We start from the raw sequence: 19,200 nt of genomic DNA on the forward strand, positions 1-19,200 counted from the left end.
CTATGCCTGGAAGAAAATAAATCTTTGCTTCTGTATTACTGGCCTCTTCCTTCTTCTAAAAGCCATTTATTCTATCACTACCTTTATTTGCTTTATACATCAACAACTGTTCTTACCTTTTTCCTATTCTTCTTTATGTTTGTGACCATAATCCCGTCGAACTGCTTCATTTTATAATCTATGAAAGAATAATCATATTATTTCATATCTGTTAACATGGAAGCAGGGTCCACTGAATTCAAGGAGCCTTTTTTTGGGGGGGGGGGGGCAGAGCCTGATTTGTACAACTAATATACACTGCTCAAAAAAATAAAGGGAATACTCAAATAACATATCCTAGATGTGAATGAATGAAATATTCTCATTGAATACTTTGTTCTGTACAAAGTTGAATGTGCTGACAACAAAATGAAATTGATTGTCAATCAGTGTTGCTTCCTAAGTGGACAGTTTGATTTCACAGAAGTTTAATTTACTTGGAGTTATATTCTGTTGTTTAAGTGTTCCCTTTATTTTTGAGCAGTATATAAACCTTCTGTTAAAGGATGTTAGCATTTCCTGTTAAGAAATCAAGTTCAAGTTTCAGATTTACCAGTATTTATTTCTCAAATTTATGCAGCTGCCAATCTCACAAAAAGCAACTGAATAGTGTACTACAATCCAATAAAACAACTAATATTAAATATTTTTAAACCAACATTAAAAGGTAAATATTGTAAAAACAAATGTACAATTCCTAGGCAAAGAGAATAAGAATAGCCTGAGCTTAATAGTTGGAAAGCTGGCAGCCAGGGTGCAAACCTGAGCACTGTACAATGGAGTGGATTCCTGTTACTTGCCCCAACTCCTGCCTACATAGCAGTTCAAAAGCATGCCAATGCGAGTAGATAAATAGGTATCATTTTGGTGGGAAAGTAACAGCATTCTCTGTACTTCAGGATATAGTCATCCTGACCTTATGACCACAGACGTGTCTTTGAACAAGGCTGGTGCCAGGGTTCCAAATAGCAGCCAAAATTAAATCAGAGTCCAAGGCAAAGTATTCCTCAAAGTTCCAATTTATTAATAGAGCCATGTTGGCACAGAGGTACAGAGGTGCAGAGACAAAGGATGACCTTGGCTTTCTAGAAAGAATTTGCTATGGCTACATGTTAGCAACTTCATATAATCCCCCCCCCCCCCATTTTCCCACATAGGAAATACAAAGTGTAGCAGACCTAAGTTCCCAAATAAAATGGCTTCGGCCTGACAGGCGGCCTCCCCTCAGAAGAAAAATGTATCCTAAAGAAAGAGAAATAAAAATAACACAGGGGGTTAACACAGCATCACTTTCCCTGAGGAGACCTTTGGCTTATCTGGATATTTATCATGGAATTGCTTAACCAATCTGTCAGCTTTTATATCCCAATTTTTTACCCATGTAGCTTCAGACAAAGGGTACTCTTTCCAATGCACTAGATATTATCTCTGAGACCGCTTTCTAACTCATAGTTTCCAGCGACTGGTAAGGTCCCACATAAACAGTGTCAGCTGGCGGGCCAATGGGGAAGGGCCTTCTCTGTGACTACCCCAGCTCTCTGGAACCAACTACCCCCTGAAATCATCCAGACAACAGAAATAAGTCTTATGAACCGAGGTGGCACAATGGGTAGAGTACGGTACTGCAGACCACTAAAGCTGACTGCTAGATCTGCAGGTCAGTAGTTCAAATCTCATCACCATCTCACTGGCTCACCCTTCTATCCTTACAAGGTGGGTAAAATGAGCACCCAGATTGTGGGGGCAATATGCTGGCTCTATTAAAAAATGATATTGCTAACATGTTGCAAGCTGCCCTGAGTCTAATGACAAGGGCAGCATAAAAAAATCAAATAAATAATACATGGGGGTTGACAATCTAGTATTGCTTTCACTTTTTATGGGTCCATCTCTATCCATTTCCTGGAAATGTAATATTCCAGGAAGTCTAGTGAAGTTTTGTAGAATTTGGTGGCCAGAAGTTTTTCCAAGAATTGCCGCATTAGCTTTTCCTGTTCTTCTAGGATCTCACTGAAGATGAGAATGTCATCCCAATAAATTAGTACTCCCTTATACAGGTGTACAGTGGAGTACTTCATTTATGAATTGCAAAAATATGGTGGGAGACCTTGTAGTCCAAATGACCTGACTTTGAATAGGAAGCTCCCAAGAGGGCAGTTAAATGCTGCTTTCCACTCATCCCACTCTCTAATGCACATTGGTAATATGCCTCACTTAAGTCCAATTTGGTGAACACTTTGCCTTTGGCTTAGTGATTCAACAAGTCCTTCATAAGTGGGAAAGGGTATGTGTTTTTTGATGCAGATGGTATTGATCTCCCAGAAGTCATGCACAGCCTCACACACACACACATCTTCCTTCTCTGTGAAGAGTACTGAGGCTGCTACTTGAGATTTAGTGGTTGAATACATTCCCATTCCAAATTGACATAGATGTATTTTCTTAGCTTCTCCATCTCTTTATGGGACATGGAGTACATCTTTGGTTTTGGGAGCTTTTCTCCCAGCACAAATTCTATTGCAGTGGGTCAGTGAGGGGGGAGATAATTGAAATCTTCTTCACTAAAAACCCCTTCTAGACCCTGGTATTCCTTCAGCACCTGCTGGATGCATGGGCATTTGGCCTTGACTTCAGGAGCCACTGGCTGAGGATGATCTGCCCTGAGGGATTTGGCTTCTTTCAGGTGGTCCTCCGGGCTTTGGGGGGTAGTGATCCAATGCCTATGGTTAGCTTTCAATAACCATCTTCCCACTTTATAGCGGCGGTCCACTTCTCTGACCATGCAAGTCCCAATATGATTGTCTCAGGCATTTTGGTGGCAATGATGAACCTGAGGAATTAATGGTGGTGCTCTATTTGCAATTTGGGCCACTAATCCCAATTGTGAGGGAGACCGGCAGGGTCACACTTACATGCATGGTAGGGGCTGGGGGGCATGGTTGGGGCAAAGCACACAGGGGTTATCATGTGCACATTGCATTATGGATTCCAGTATGTGCACGTACACTTTATGCATATGAGAAAATGTTAATATAGGGTCAGCCAGTGAATAGGCATAAGTCAGCCAATGGAAGCTAACCACATCTGAGTGTGCAGAAATGCACGGACAGCCAATTTAATGGCTGGCTGAAAATTGTGCAGGGGCACGAAAGAACGAGTTCCCCGCTTGCCATATGAGGCATTAGAGATCTCGCGGTATTGCGAGATCGCTCTGTCAAGGCTTCGCGCTTCTGCGCATGGCATTTGGGTGCCGGGGGCATGCCAGTGCGAGATCTACAAATAGGGTTGTGCCTCCGGCATTTTTTTTCTTCTTGCTCCCGGCTCCAGAAGAAGTGGACACCCGCCTGCCCAACCCCTTTAAGGGGTTGCCCACGGGGGCCGAATAGGAATTTTTTGCGGTCTCAGCGCTTTAGTAGCAACCGTTTTTTCACCTATTCCACACTGGGGAGTGAGGATGGACTGGTTAGGGGGTGTAGTGTATTTAGTCGCAATTTGATAATTGGCTTCCCTTTGGTCACTGGGGTTGGCAGGTTAGGAGTGGAAATGGGCAGTGGTAGCAACTCCGTATTCTCCTTTAGGTCACCTTTTGAGAGATGATGGGCAGCCTCTCGGCAGGAGCTCAAGGTACCGTGCGGCCGGGGCAATTGGAGAGGGGGTGCCCTTGGGACTCACCTATCCCAATAACCAAAAGGGAATGGGATGGTGAGCCCTCCCACATGCCAAGGCGTGGCCAGGAACCAGGTGAAGGTGTGTAACCTTCACTTTGTTCAGCAAGGAGCTACGCACATAGTTGCCCAGGAAGGTTATTCATGAATTATTTCCACCTGAAATATTTTAGTGGCCTATGCAGGTCCTGGTTATTGGTTGATAATCAGCTAAAGTTCAATTAACTTTAAAAAAAGTGACCCAGCTCTTGGTGTCCGTATATTAAAGCTGTGTGCTTCTGGAAATTGATTTTTCTGCAACAAACTCTGATAGAAAAAGATTAGCCATCACTGCTCTAGCCTGAAGTTTTACTCTGTTGCCCCTTCCCACAGGTCATGCCTTCTAAGCCCCAGTGTCCCACCAAAAAATAGAGGAAATGATATAGAAAGGGCATTGCCTGAAGACCCAAATATCCTGCAATCACCCACAGATGCCTACTTGGTTTTGGAGGTATGATTCTAGGTATTCCTAAGCTGAAAGGTGGCCTGGATGTTGGACTAAATGCCTCCTGGGTGATGGTAACTTTGCCCAGTAGCTTATTTAGGTCCTCGTTGTTGCATATGGCCCATCTCAGCCACTCATGACTTCCAGCTACAGACCAGTTCTCTGTAAGCAGTGTGGTCAGAAAACTATTCCATAGGCCAATCCAGAGCAGCTCAGTAGTACAGCAAGCAAACCCCATCAAGTTTCGCTAACATTGCAAAAAAGTACAAAAGAATGAAAATGGCAAAAAGCAAATGTGACCATCCTCTTTTCCAAACCTCCAATCCAAATAGCCAAAACAATTTACTCTTCCAGGTAAGCCCCAGAAAAAGTACATACTTACAACAGTCCATAAAAGAGGGCAATACAAACACAGTTCCCACTTCCTTTTCCAGCTTAACAATGACTGGAAATTCTTTTTCAAGATGGTCAATTCTTGCCATAAAATCAGGTTTGTTTATGATTTGTCAATATTATAAAATTTGGCAAAATATTGCAAGCAAATATTTGGCAAAAAAGATGTGGTGCCATACTAAGATACTCCATGTCACATAAGATCTGATGAGCTATTACAGTATCACATACCCAGCATTCAAAGAGGCGGGAAAGGAGAGAATTGGGCCTGGACATATCTAAGCCATATAAAAGGAATAACATCAAGGGACAGACTCAAGATCATGGGAAATGATGGTAATGCTCTGTACCACACTGGTGAGGCCATATTTGGCAACCTGTTCTGGTTATCACAATACAAAAAGATGTTGAGAGCCTAGGAAAAGTACAGAGACGACATCAAAAACAATAACAGGTTGGAAGACTAAAACCTATGAGGAGCAGAAAATGGTACAATGGTACCTCTACCTACAAATGTCTCTACTTACGACCTTTTCTAGATAAGAACAGTGTGTTCAAGATTTTATTTCCTCTTCTCAAGAATCATTTTCCACTTACAATCCCGAGCCTCTGAAACTGTAACCGGAAAAGGCAGGGAGAAGTCTCCATGGGGCCTCTCTAGGAATCTCCTGGGAGGAAACAGGGCCGGAAAAAGTGGGGAGAAACCTCCGTGGGGCCTCTCTAGAAATCTTCTGGGAGGAATCAGGGCCTCCACCCTCCCTGTGGTTTACCCAATCGCACACATTATTTGCTTTTACATTGATTCATATGGGAAAAATTGCTTCTTCTTACAAACTTTTCTACTTAAGAACCTGGTCACAGAATGAATTAAGTTCGTAAGTAGAGATACCACTGTATATTTATAATAATAAAGAGAAAGGTGAGGTGAGATATGATAGCAGCCTTCCAGTACTTCAAGGTCTGCTACAGAGCATTAATTTAATTTCCATAGCTGCTGAGGACAATAGGTGGAAGCTTAGATTCAACCTGGAAATGAGGAGGAATTCTGTGACAGTAAGAAGTATTAAGCAATGGAACAGCTTGCCTCTCAGAGTTCTTAATGCTCTACTGCTGAAGGTTTTAAAAAAATTGGACAACCAGTTGTCCCAGATGGTATGACGATTCCTGCCTCAGGCAGAGAATTGTGCTAGAAGGCATCCAAGGTCCTCTCCAGTTTTATGATGCTATGATTCTGTGTATCTGTGATTTTGTGATATGTCAGAGGCGGATTCTTCCCGGTTTGGAATGGGTACCCAAACTGATAGCGATCTGTTGGTGACATCATCAAACCAGATCAGTTGGTGCTAGTGTGTGGGCGCCACCATCTTTTTTACAAAAATGAATTTTTTAAAAAATCCTTCTGAAAAATAAAAAGATGCAGTTGCCATCTTTTTTTGGGAGGAGGTTGTTGTTTTTTTAATGGATTTTTCATCACTGTGCATGTGTGTCTGCCCATGTGGCACAGGAGGGAGCAAACTGGCAGCAAGGTAATTTGTAACCCACCCCTGAAACACGTTATAGATGACAGGCAAGGGTCACTTTTATCAATGGAATGTTGTACGTCTGTAAGAAAAACTGCTAGATCAGACCTGGGCAAGGGGTGCCCCGAGGGTTGCATCTGGCCCACCTGCTGTCTGTGACTGGCCCGCCCGCTTTCTGTGACTGATCCGTGGAGGTTGGGGTCCACTCCAGTGCGTGAAAAGAGCTCACCGCGTCTGCTGGGACTCCTCCGGTTCCTGATGAATCATGAGGGAAGCCGGAATCGGGGGAGTCCCGGCAGATGCAGTGAGCTCTTTCATCCTTGCAATGGAGCGGACCCCTACCTCCTACCAAGAGCGGCCAAGCACAGAAACCACGCAAACACTCCAGCGTGGTGCACCGTGTTGCTGTAAAGCAAACAATTAGGGGTCTGTAGAGTGGGTCTGGGTGTTTAGGTCAGGCCCTCTAAAACCATCCCAATTTCTCATGCAGTCCCATGGCAAAATTAATTGCTCACCCCTGTGCTAGATAGTATTGCAACAAAAAACAATGACACACATTACACATAATTGGCTAGCAGATCAAAGTTCTGCAATACTTGTAAGTGAAAGATAATACTTCATTATTGTCACTATAGATAATATCTTTAAAGCTGACTTATCTGAGAAAAAAAATCTTCAAAACTCCTACACATATTATATTACAAAAATATAATATATACACATATTTCCACGTAATGTATCAAATTGCAATAGAACTAAACAAGTATGATAATGGAATCTGATTGAGTATTCTTTTAAGGATAGGAGATAGGGTAAATTAAATTGGACCACAGAAATCTCTCTTTCCCCCACCCCTCTCTCTCTCTTTCACACAGAAACATTAGTTAGGCAATGTAAAGCACTCTGGGAAGCTAGTTTTTGTCTCATTAGGAAAAAAAATATATGCATCCAGGGATTGAAAATAGTTCACAGAATTCAAACTTGTTTGACCTTAAGTGGCAGCAAAGGAAGAATGGGGGCCAATCTCCATTCTCATCTCCATTCTCTGTAGAGGATACCACTGTGTTAACATCTGGACAAGCTGCCCTATCCTCAGCTATGTACAGTATTAGCGGCTGGTTCAGAAATGCAATGAAACAAACCAAGTGGCTTGGAATCCACACTCCCTGATGGGACTCTGAAATGTAAAAAAACAACAAAATATTTATTGAACATACTGTAACGAGTGTGATGTAATAAAGAAAATCCCCTCCCTCCAGTGCTAGTTTTGTATCAGAATGAAATTAAGGGATTTAAACTTTGTTCCCTGAAGGTTGGGGAGTGTGTGTGTGTGTGGGGGGGGGGGGGTTGCATGGTTGTTTGTTGTTGTTAACCAAGACTTCAGGGTATTTTTTTCCCCGTCCATGAATTTTCATCCTGACCTGCTGGATGACCTTGGATTTCATTATTATAATCTCCAGAGCAGCCCTACCATTAGACATGGTGAATTAGCTGCCTCCAGCAGATGTTGGAAAAGAAGTGATAATTCCCCACCCATATCTTATGAGTTCGACAGCTCTTCTTATCTGTGTAGGGAAGTAGGGAGGGGAACTATACTTGCAATGGAGTATGCTTTGTTCTGTATTTCGATAAAGAAGCAAACTATACTAGAGCACTCATGTCTGCCTCAGGTTCCATGGCTTGGCCTGGATAAGTTTGAATAAATCATAGAGATGGAACAACCATTTGGGCATCCTACCCCATTATCAGTGGTAAAATCCAAACTAAAGAATCTCAGACAGATGGTTATTTAACTACTGATTCAACACATCCAGTGAAGCATAGCCCACCACTTCTCTGAATAATTGTTTTCACTGTCAAATTGTTTCTGTGGTTTGGACATTTATTTTAAGTGCAAATCTGACTTTCTGTAACTGAATTATTCTGTAGTGTTAGAGGAGAGAACACATAGCTCAGGGTTGAGATATTGGAATCTCTGTGCTTTCTGATCATGATTTTATTTTTGCAAAGGTTTTATTACTAATCTAGGCAACATTTTTAGTGGAGATAACAAAAGGAGTAATGATGACACATTAATGTCAACAATTCTATTCCCTTATGTCAAAGCAGGGGTGAAATCCAGCAGGTAATGACAAGTTCTGGAGAACTGGTAATGGAAATGTAGAGTAGTTTGGAGAACCAGTAGCAGAAATTTTGAGTAGTTCAGAGAACTGGCAAATACCCAGAACTGGTCCCAGAGTGGGGTGGGAATGGAGATTTTGCAATATTCTTCCCCTAGGAGTGGAGAGGGAATGGGAATTTTGCAGTATCCTTCCCCTGGAGTGGAGTGGGAATGGAGATTTTGCAGTATCTTCCCCTGCCCTGAAACAGTTTCTTCCCATGATTTAGGAATTACAATTCTGTTGAGACAACCTAAAACTGTATTTACCACCTTTGAAGCTACATCATACTGCTATGTTCAGTGAGCAATCAACTGCCATTCCAAAAGTATTATCACCAAGATAGATTTCTATCATCCTCTACAGACATATTTCCTTGCTGAGGAAGTTTTTTGAGTTAAGAACATTCACCTTGTGTCCATTAAAATTCATTCTGTAACTATCTTTGAAAATATCTTTGAATTTCATTTGTGTTCTCCAGGTATTAGCTACATCATTCAGATTGGTGTTATTTGCAGCCTTGATAAGCATGCCCTCCACCTCTTGATCCAAGTCATTAATGAAAATATTGAAAAGCAGAAGACCCAGGAAAGAGCCCTGTGGGAGCACACTTGATTCCTCTCTCCAAATTGATGAGGAACCACAGATAAACACTCTTTGAGTGTGATTTTCAAGCCCCCTAGGTATCCACTTAATTATCATGCCACCCAGACAACCTTTAACTAGTTTGATAATCAGTATATCATGGAGTACTGTTGTGAAATGCTTTGCTAAAGTCAAGGGTTATTATCGGCACAGCATTTCCTCAATCTATTAAGGAAGATGCCCTGGTTTTGTTGTTGTTGTTGTTGTAAATTCTGGAATGACCTTAAAAAATCTCTGCTGACTGATAGCAATTTTTATTTTGTTTTGTGGTGCTTATAAACAGATCTCTTTCTCGTGAATTAAGGCAAATATATGTGTCTTGGGATGATGTTGCAAGATCCAGTCTGAATCGGTCATCGGGACCAAAGGTTTATTCTACCAGCTTTCAGGCTGATGTTGAAAGTTTCCATCTTCAGGGAATTTCTCTCACTCCAGAAGTTCCTTTTTTCAAGTAGAATCTCCCAACGCCATGATGGCGAACCTTGGGCATGTATGCCAGAGGTGGCACGCTAAGCCATATTGGAGAGCACACGAGATGTTGCCCTGTGTTCGCTCCAGCACACATGCGCACACTGGCCAGCTGGTTTTCGGTCTTGGAAAAGGCTGTTTCACCCTCCAGATACTTCTGAGAAGCTTCCTTGAAGCCCCAGAGTCCAAAAAAAAAAAAATGCCCAACAGACAAACTGGAAGTTTGGGAAAATGCACTTCCAGTCTGCCCATTGTGCTGGGGGGTTTTCCACTCTGGAGGGTTCAGGGAAACTTCCTGAAGCCCCAGAGTGCAAAAAAACCAGCACAACGGGCAAACCGGAAGTGCATTTCCCCAAACTTCCAGTTTGCCCATTTGGCCATTTTTTTCATTTCTCAGGCTTCAGTGAGGCCTGTGCACATGCACAGAGACAGGGGAGGGGGACTGTGTGCATGGGCGGAGGCAGTTTGGGGAAGGTGTGCTTGCATGAGAGGGAGGGAAGGGGTGTGGGAATGTGCACACATCCTACCACACCCACACACACCCTTTCGACATGTGAACCAAAAAAAGGTTCGCCATCACTATCCTAAAGCATCAGTGTCTGATTGGATGTAATTCTTAGGGTCATCCTTTCCAGTTTTGAAAGTAATTCTTAGGATCCCCCTCTTTCCATTTCCCCCCAAATCTATCCATACTTCACCACTTCTAAATTTCTCAAAGATAATAGGTACGTTTTGAACTAGATCACCAGCTACTTTCTTCAGTATCCCCAGATGCTTCCTCCTAGAAATTTAACTTATTCAAAATATATAACTCTTTAACAATGTTTCCGGCAATATTAAACTGCAGTCCTGCCTCTTCATCTTATCCTAGTTTGTTTTTAGTTTTTTTAATTGAAGAATTAAGCCCAAGAAGGAACTGACTAGCTCTGCCTTTGTATTTTGTATAGCTTTGTATTTTACTGTTTTTATAGAGCAGCCAGTGTACCGATTCTTTTTATTGTGAACATATTTGGTAGCTTCCTCTTTCTTTCCTTCTCCTTACTATTTTTATAATCTTTCACTAACCTAAGATCATTCATACACCAGGGTATGCTTCTATCCTGGCTGTCTCGTTCTCTTTTTTGATCTGGTCTTTTTTTCCCTTCCATTTTCTGTACGTGCCCATTTCTATTCTTTCCATTCCTGCCCAATGGAATTTGGAAGGAATTATTTAAAGCATGCTGGGACTTGTCTGTCTGGCAATCTATCATCAGAAGTAAAACAGAACCATACTGGGGTAGTGAGGAAACTAGGAAAGAAATATAAGGGAGTGGAAATCTTCAGTGCCTTATTTCCTACCATGGGAAAGCAGCTCAACTCCCATCATTTAAAGTCCCTTTTCTTTCTGAGGCAGAAATAATATATGCAGCCCACTCTGTGCTTTCCAGCATACAGATATACTCACATATAGAGAGATACAACACAATGGGGAATGGTGGGGCCTTACAGACACAAATGCAAAGCAAATAGAGAAGAGCCTTGTACTGACATATAAACAGAGCCAACACATATGAATTTATTCTCATCAATCCCTAGTGAGCAAGTATGCACATATACATGAACATCAAACAAACAGGTACCCACATAATCATATGCAACAGCTTACTTGGATACACAAAGGAAAATATCTCAGTCTCCTATGAACCCTCTAAATATTAGTAGGTAGGTGGAATGTATAAGGCTCCCCCCCCCCAAATATCAATGAATAATTTAACAGACCCATTTCAGCAAATCTTCCATTTTCCACCATGTACACTTTTTGTAACTGAAGTCTCTATTTAGATTTTCATTTCTGCACAACCAGATTCAATTTAAAGCCCTCCTAAGCAAGCTTGCAGCACTTTGCCCCAAAATATTTTTAGTCTTTGTAAGGTGCACTCCATTTGTTTCTTAGAAACATAGAAACGTGGAAGTCTGACGGCAGAAAAAGACCTCATGGTCCATCTAGTCTGCCCTTATACTATTTTCTGTATTTTATCTTAGGATGGATATATGTTTATCCCAGGCATGTTTAAATTCAGTTACTGTGGATTTATCTACCACGTCTGCTGGAAGTTTGTTCCAAGGATCTACTACTCTTTCAGTGAAATAATATTTTCTCATGTTGCTTTTGATCTTTCCCCCAACTAACTTCAGATTGTGTCCCCTTGTTCTTGTGTTCACTTTCCTATTAAAAACACTTCCCTCCTGAACCTTATTTAACCCTTTAATATATTTAAATGTAGTTCATCCAATAACACACACCATGATCCCAGCAACTAGATTTCTCAATGGTAGGCCACCATTGATTTGCAGCATTCTTATTTCATTTATAGGTCCTCTTCCATGGACCAAAATGGTGGATGAAAATCCTATCTCTATTCCCAGGCTATTGAATGTTAGTTCACAATTTTCAAGCCTGCGTTGATATTGTTGTCAATGTTCTTTGCAGCATTTTTAGTCTCATGTGTCTTTAGTTGCAATGAAGGGATAATTGTCAGGGGACCCAATAAATCTTGAAAATTATGTCAACATCCCTATTCCTTTTCTTTCACTTTATGAATCAATGAATCCTCCACTCGAAACAGAGACTAGACTTTCAATCCTGGGCCTAGAAAGCCTAGAACTAAGACGCCTTAAACAAGATCTAAGTATTGCCCACAAGATCATAGGCTGCAACGTCCTGCCTGTCAGCGACTACTTCAGCTTCAACCACAACAACACAAGAGCATGCGACAGATTTAAACTTAATATTAACCACTCCAAACTTGACTGTAAAAAATATGACTTCAGTAACCGAGTTGTCGAAGCGTGGAACTCATAACTGGACTCCATAGTGTCATCCCCAAACCCCCAACTCTTTACCCTTGGATTATCCACGGTTGATCTATCCAGATTCCTAAGAGGTCAGTAAGGGGCAAGTACAAGTGCACTAGAGTGCCTTCCGTCCCCTGTCCGATTGCTCTCCTATATCTCCTATAGCTTTCTTCTATTCCTATATCTCTTCTATTCTTTCATTGATATGTTCTATTCCTATAACTTCTATTCTATTCTTTCTTAGATATATTTTACTATGAGTATATCCTCTATCCTTCATCAAGTATTTTACTATGTATATACCCACTAAAACCCTCACTGTGTATTGGACAAAATCAATCAATAAATAAATCTGGTCAGCATACATTTGCTTCAATTCATTTTAGAAGTGAGTTGTGGATTATCATAACTCCCCCTTTTGTTTCTTATAGCACTCATTTGTATCATTTTGCTTTGTAGAAATCCATTGTCCTTTCTCGTTCGGCAGCATTTCTTTTTCTTCTCTGAGAACTAAGAGCTAGTTTTACCAGAGTCTGAAGATTGTTTTTCAGTTCCAAGGATGTAAAATATATTCTATGCCTCTTGCTTCTAGTTATTACTCTCAACTGTTAGGCTTGCTGCTCTGTCTGACTGTTTTTCCTACAGAGAGTTGTGCCTACTGACAGATTTTGTGATAGATCTTTCTTTGTTTGAATTGATAAACTTTTGTTCTTTCCTACCAGCTGAAGTATATCTATTTGCTGCTCCAATCCTTTGACTTTTTCTTTAAGGGCTGCTACAAATTTCATTCAGTATAAATATATCCCAAAATTGTTTTCAGGCAGAAAAACAAACTTACTATAGACCTTGTGAGTTACATCTGCTGCTGTACTTTACAAGCTAAAGTTGAATTAAACAGAGAAATAAAAGCCTCAGATTTTCAGACGAGTCAATTACCAAATCTTGAAGGGGAAAATTAGGGATTCCTTTTAAAACTTTCCTAACTAACTCTTGCTTGGGTAACTCTTTGCTTACTTAGTGTGTTACTCCCCGGAACCTGGCTTTTTTTATATCATTCTTAGAGTCTCTACAAGTCAGAAATTCCTTCATTTTCTTTGAGGCCTTAAAAATCCAAGACAATTTTCATCTTGAATATTCACTAGATTTTGCACTATGGTTTTTTTTTAAAAAATCCTATTCAACTTGCCCTTTGAATTATCTCTGTTCCCAGCCAGTGTTATGAACTAAGGAATTCCTACACCAAGAGTGTCAAAATGGATTTCTTGTAGGGCAGGATCAACATTGTAATTCTTCTCCATGGGCCATTGGGGGGGGGATGCATACCTACTACAGCACCCTTCCAGCCACCATGGGGCATGGGGAGCACATACCCCTGTGTCCTGTTTTGGCTGCTGGACCAGTCCTTTGCTATTTGCAGGTTGGCCTCATGGGCCAGATTTAATCACCACACAGGCTGAATCTGGCTCGCGGGCCTTGCCTTTGACACTTCTGTCCTACATGATTGTCATGACCAATCCACACAGAGAAGCCCACTTTAGCTGTAATACATGATATTTTCATATATGGTTGTTGTTGTTATTATTATTATTATTATTATTATTATTTTTTTTTTTTATTTATTTATTTATTTATTGGATTTCTATGCCGCCCCTCTCCGCAAACTCGGGGCGGCTCACAACAATAATAAAAACAGCACAGTACATGTTTTTTAAATCCTTACTGGATGAAGGACTGCAATCAATGGGTAAGAACAATTCTTTATTGAACAAGAGGTAACGGTTACAGAACAGAAACCAGACAAAACATGGCCGTGCTTGGCAGCTATATATATGCCGGGCTGCCAGGCTGAGCCAACCAATGACCTTGCAGTATTTTCCCGCCCAAGGAATGTGGGGCCTAACTGTCCTCTGGACACAACAGTTATCTAAGCCAGTTTCCTCGATCCAGTTTTCTGGATGCACATAATATACTTATCAATAGGTTAATCATAAGAATTCAAGAAAAAAAACTCTTGCCCAATCAAGCCACTAATCCATCTGTTTTTGGTATTCTATGTCATATGGTGGCCATCTGGATGTTTTGGGGAAACTGGCTTACAAAACTATATCTCCCCCCCCCCCCAAAATAAAAAGTTGCCTCCTAACAACCAGAATACTGCTGTGAAGAACAGCCATAACATTTTAGCCATTTGTAGATAAACCCTTCACTAAACCTGTCCATTTTAAAACCAAATTGGCAAATATTACTGCAGCTATTGGCAATGAATTCCACAATTTAACAATGTAGTTATGTGAAACCAGAATTTCCATCTGAGTGCCCTGGACCTCCTATGACTCTACTGCTGGGGCTGGGTTTGGATACAATTTAGTCACATCTCAGGAAAAGACAAGTCGGCTAAGAATGCCAATGTGATTTTACATGGTGAAAGTTCATAGAGATGTTAAGCATGGGTGCCATTTATAACCTTATGTTTCCTTATAAGCATCCATATTTCACTTCAAATCCTGCAAGGGCAAATGACATTATTAATGTTTTTTAAAGAAACCAGGTGGGTGATATAGCCAAGAAATAAAGTGTTAATGTGGGAAATCATATCTACATACCTGTTTGCATGGTTGAGTCCTCCGAAACTGATTTCCAAAATTGAGTCCTGCAAACACTCATTTATTCAAACAAATGTGTTATTTACTTTCAAAAGGGAGAGGAAAAAGAGAGATGATGGTTATTTAAATTTTCTGTCTGAAAGCATTGTGTAAAGTAAATCTCCCTTGACTTGTTACTGTCAGTTGCCAATCTCATTATTTTAAGCTCAGACTGCTGAACTCCTGCTGTGGCATGATGAGTGCTAGGAGAGATATTAGGAAAATAAAAGGAAGAGTACAAAAGTCAGCAGGAATCCCAATTCGAGAATCGTTCCGAGAAACTCCATCTGGTCTCTGCAGCCGCAGCTTCAAACCCTGATAGTGGGTTTATAGCACCTCTCTGTGGCCTCTTGTTGAGCTGCTACTTTTATTATGAAATGAAAATATTGGATCTTTTCCTTCCTTTTCTTTAGTAAACAATATGTGTCTTTTAAATCCAGAGGGAAGACTCCTATTCCATTTCAATTGGACTAATGATTTTTATTTATGAATGAATGAAGGGATAAATGTGGCAGAGCAAAATGAAGGAAGAAGATACTGGCTGTTATGTTCCTGTATAAGTTACTATCATATGGTTAACTGAACACATTAATGAAAGGAGAGAATAAATTTTGGAGTCTTTTTTTCAGGAGACAATGGATGTGTTTTTATCATTATATGATGTTTATGTACCTGTACTTTTTCCTTTAGCAGATATAGTCTGGCATGCTGATATAAAATAGACCAGTGATGGTGAACATTTTTTTCCTTGGGTGCCGAAAGAGCATGGGTGCATGCTATTATGCATGCGTGATTGCCCACACCCATAATTCAATGCCTGTGTAGGGCAAAAACAGCTTCTTCCGCCCTTCAGAGCCCTCTGGGGGCCGGAAATGCCTGTTTCCCAACTTCTGGTGGGCCCAGTAGGCTCATATTTTGCCCTCCCCAGGCTCCAAAGGCTTTCCTGAAGCCGGGGGGAAGGTAAAATGCCCTCCCCCAACTCCCGGAGGCTCTTTGAAAGGCAAAAATGCCCTCCCAGAGTCTCTGTGCAAGCCAAAAATCAGCCGGCCAGCACACACATGCACATTGGAGCTGAGCTAAGACAACTGCTCATGTTCCAGCAGATATGGCTCCGCGTGCCAACTGTGGCACCCGTGCCATAGGTTCGCCATCACTGGAATAGACTATTCAGGTTGTGTGATAACAGCCTTATTTAGGACTGAGTAACAGCCTTATTTAGGACTGATAGACCTGACTCTCTTGCCCACAATCCGGCAGAGTCCCTGTTGATGGCCTGGAATAAGGCCTGATCAGAGGCTCTAAAGCGGATTGCACCTTTGCAACCTCTTTGTGGTAGTGGATCCAGGAGAGCGTCTTGGTTTACCAAGGAGCTCCGGGAGATGAAACACTAGAAGAGACAGCTGGAGCGGCGGGAAGGCCAGCAAATTTGAATCTTACCGAACACTGTTAAGAGCCTTGATTAGGACTTATCTAGTGGAATATGGGCGGCAAAATGTTCACATTTTTCCACACTTATTGCATCCGCAGAATCACACCCAGCTGCCCCTTCAGGGTGACCCATTGCTTTCTTAACATGGAGGGCACGGAGGAGCCCTTATAGGGCAGAGCTGAGGAATTTGTTCAGTTTCTTGAGGATGAAGTCACTCAGATTCGGATAGATCTGGACTTCGATTGGGCAATCTTCACTGAGATGACAGGGCAAGTCTTAGTCCTATTGTGTGGGACGAGTTCAATCCTGTGACAAGGCCATAGGAATGATGAGCACTTCCATTTGTTTACTAGACCCATGTCCCTCCTGGCTAATCTCTGCCTGTTAGAAAGTGACACTAAGGCTAGTTCCAGCTTCTTTGAGTGAGGAGTCTTTCCTGCAACCATTAAAGGATGCTGTGGTGAGACCCCCTCCTCAAGAAGCCTTCCCTGGGTCCAGCTGATTTTAAAAACTATTGTCCAGTCTCCAACCTACCCTTTATTGGAAAGGTTGTTGAAAAAGTGGTGGGGCTCCAGCTGCTACATCTCTGGATGAAACCGACTATCCAGACCCTTACCAGTCTGTTTTCAGGCCTGGTTAAAGCACAGAAACTGCTTTGGTCATACTGATGAGTGACCTCTGGCAAGTTCGGGATAGAGGTCATTCCTCTATCCTAGTGACCTTTCAGCGGCTTTTGATACAATTAACCATGGTATCCTTCTGCGACGACTAGGGGACGTGGGGATAGGAGGCACCATATTATGATGGTTCTCCTCCTATCTCTCCAGTTGATCACAGTCGGTGTTGGTAGGGGGGCAGAGGTCGACCACTAGGCCCCTCTTTTGTGGGTGCCACAGGGCTCAGTTTTCTCTCCTCTCCTATTTAACATCTACATGAAACCACTGGGTGAGATCATCCAATGGCATGGGATGAAGTATCAGCAGTACGCTGATGATACCCAGCTTTACATCTCCATCCCGTGCCAGTTCAGTGAAGTGGTGGATGTGATGTGCTGGTGCCTGGATGCTGTGTTGATCTGGATGGGAGTTAATAAGTTCAAGCTCAACCCTGACAAAACTGAGTGGCTATGGGTGTGGCCTCCAAAGGACTATACCATTTGTCCATCCTTAGTTTAGGGGTGGAAACATTAACCCCCTCAGAATGGGTTTGCAATCTGGGTGTCCTCCTAGATCAGTGATGGCGAACCTATGGCACGGGTGCTACAGGTGGCACACGGAGCCATATCTGCTGGCACGTGAGCCATTACTGTAGCTCAGCTCCAACATGCATGTGCTTGACAGCCAGCTGATTTTGGGCTTGCCTGGAGGGTCTGGGAGGGAATTTTAAGCTTCTGGAGAGTCTCCAGGGAGATGTGGGGCAGTATTTTTGCCTCTGGAACCAGAGAAGGCCGAAAACGGGCCCACCGGGCCCACCAGAGTTTGGGAAATGGGTTGTTTTGGGCCTCCAGGGGGGCAGGGGAGGCCGTTTTTGCCATCCCCAGGCATTGAATTATGGGTGTGGGCACGTGCACATAGGCTTTCGGCACACGAAGAAAAAAAGGTTCACCATCACTGTCCTAGATCCTCAGCTGAGACTAGAACAACATCTCTCAGCTGTAGCTAGGAGGACTTTTGCACAGGTTCACCTAGTTCACCAGTTGCGACTCTATCTGGATCAGGAGTCCCTTCTTGTGGTCACTCATGCCCTTATCACCTCTCGACTATTGTAATGCACTGTACATGGGGCTATCCTTGAAAAGCATTTGGAGACTACAATTGATCCAGAATGTGGCTGTGCAAGCTCCTCCAAGGGCATTTCCATAACATCATTGATTCCATATATCCAACTTATTCATTGCCTGTCTCTACTATCCTTAATCTTGCTAAACACAATATTTTTCCCTAAATCATTATGTGCTCAAAATATGTGGCTTTCTGTTTGCTTCAGGGAAGCAATCATTCCTGCTATGGTATTCTTAAAAACTAGCTTCAGATCCATAATTCAAGATTATCTATGCTTTTTCTCAGTTTTATTAATTAGGTTTGCTATAACAATCACTTCTTGAGCTATACTCAACTTGTGGTCATTGAACTATTATTTATGTTATTATTATTTATTATTATTAGTTATTGGATTTGTATGCCGCCTCTCTCCGCAGACTCGAGGCGGCTAACAACAGTGGTAAAACAACATGAACAATCCAATTAATAAAAACAACTAAAAAACCCTTATTATAAAAAACCAAACATACACACAAACATACCATACATAACTTGTAATAGCCTAGGGGAAAAGGATAACTTAACTCCCCCATGCCTGGTGACAAATTATTTATGTTCTTGTTTAAGTTTGCTATTACCTTCTTTCTTAAGATTAAGATTAATTTTATCTTTAATTCTGTAACACCGTTCCAACTTTATCCTTGAGCTCCAGCAAATAAAACTTTCTACAACCATCATTTCTTTACCATCAATTCTATTTGACTAAGCATATAGGTTGATATGAACATGGATTTTTTTTTTTTGCATTTTCAATTTCCAATTTCATAACAAATCCCCGTTAATTCTTCTTTGCTGCTAGCTAATAGTGGTATTATCTGCATACTATCAGCATTTCTTTTAATCCTATCATTTTTATAACGTTTGCCATATAAGTCACATAAGTACAGAAGCTAAGTGTCACCATGTCCCATTTCCTTCTCTATTGCTATTTTGCTATTTAAAATGCCTCACAATTTATATCTCATAAGTTTAACATTATTGGAATGAGCATATTTTTTCTGATCTTGTGGCGATCTATAATCAGAATAAGATTTCAATTCCAAACCACTCTGTTTTTTAAAATTCAGTTTTTACTGACACATCTTATTCTACAGAAGAATT

General features: G+C 41.5%; 1 long non-coding RNA gene across 3 annotated transcripts in view; it reads right to left on the minus strand.

The window, feature by feature from the left end:
• Positions 1-19,200, minus strand: part of LOC139169687 (uncharacterized) — a 181,690-nt gene that overhangs the window by 14,529 nt on the left and 147,961 nt on the right. For all 3 annotated transcript variants that reach the window (XR_011559510.1, XR_011559511.1, XR_011559508.1), the window contains exon 2: positions 117-178. This is a non-coding gene — a long non-coding RNA (uncharacterized lncRNA). The remainder of the gene's footprint in view (positions 1-116; positions 179-19,200) is intronic.

The sequence above is a fragment of the Erythrolamprus reginae genome, chromosome 1 (genome assembly GCF_031021105.1).
Source record: "Erythrolamprus reginae isolate rEryReg1 chromosome 1, rEryReg1.hap1, whole genome shotgun sequence".
In the NCBI taxonomy this organism is placed as follows: Eukaryota; Metazoa; Chordata; class Lepidosauria; order Squamata; family Dipsadidae; genus Erythrolamprus; species Erythrolamprus reginae.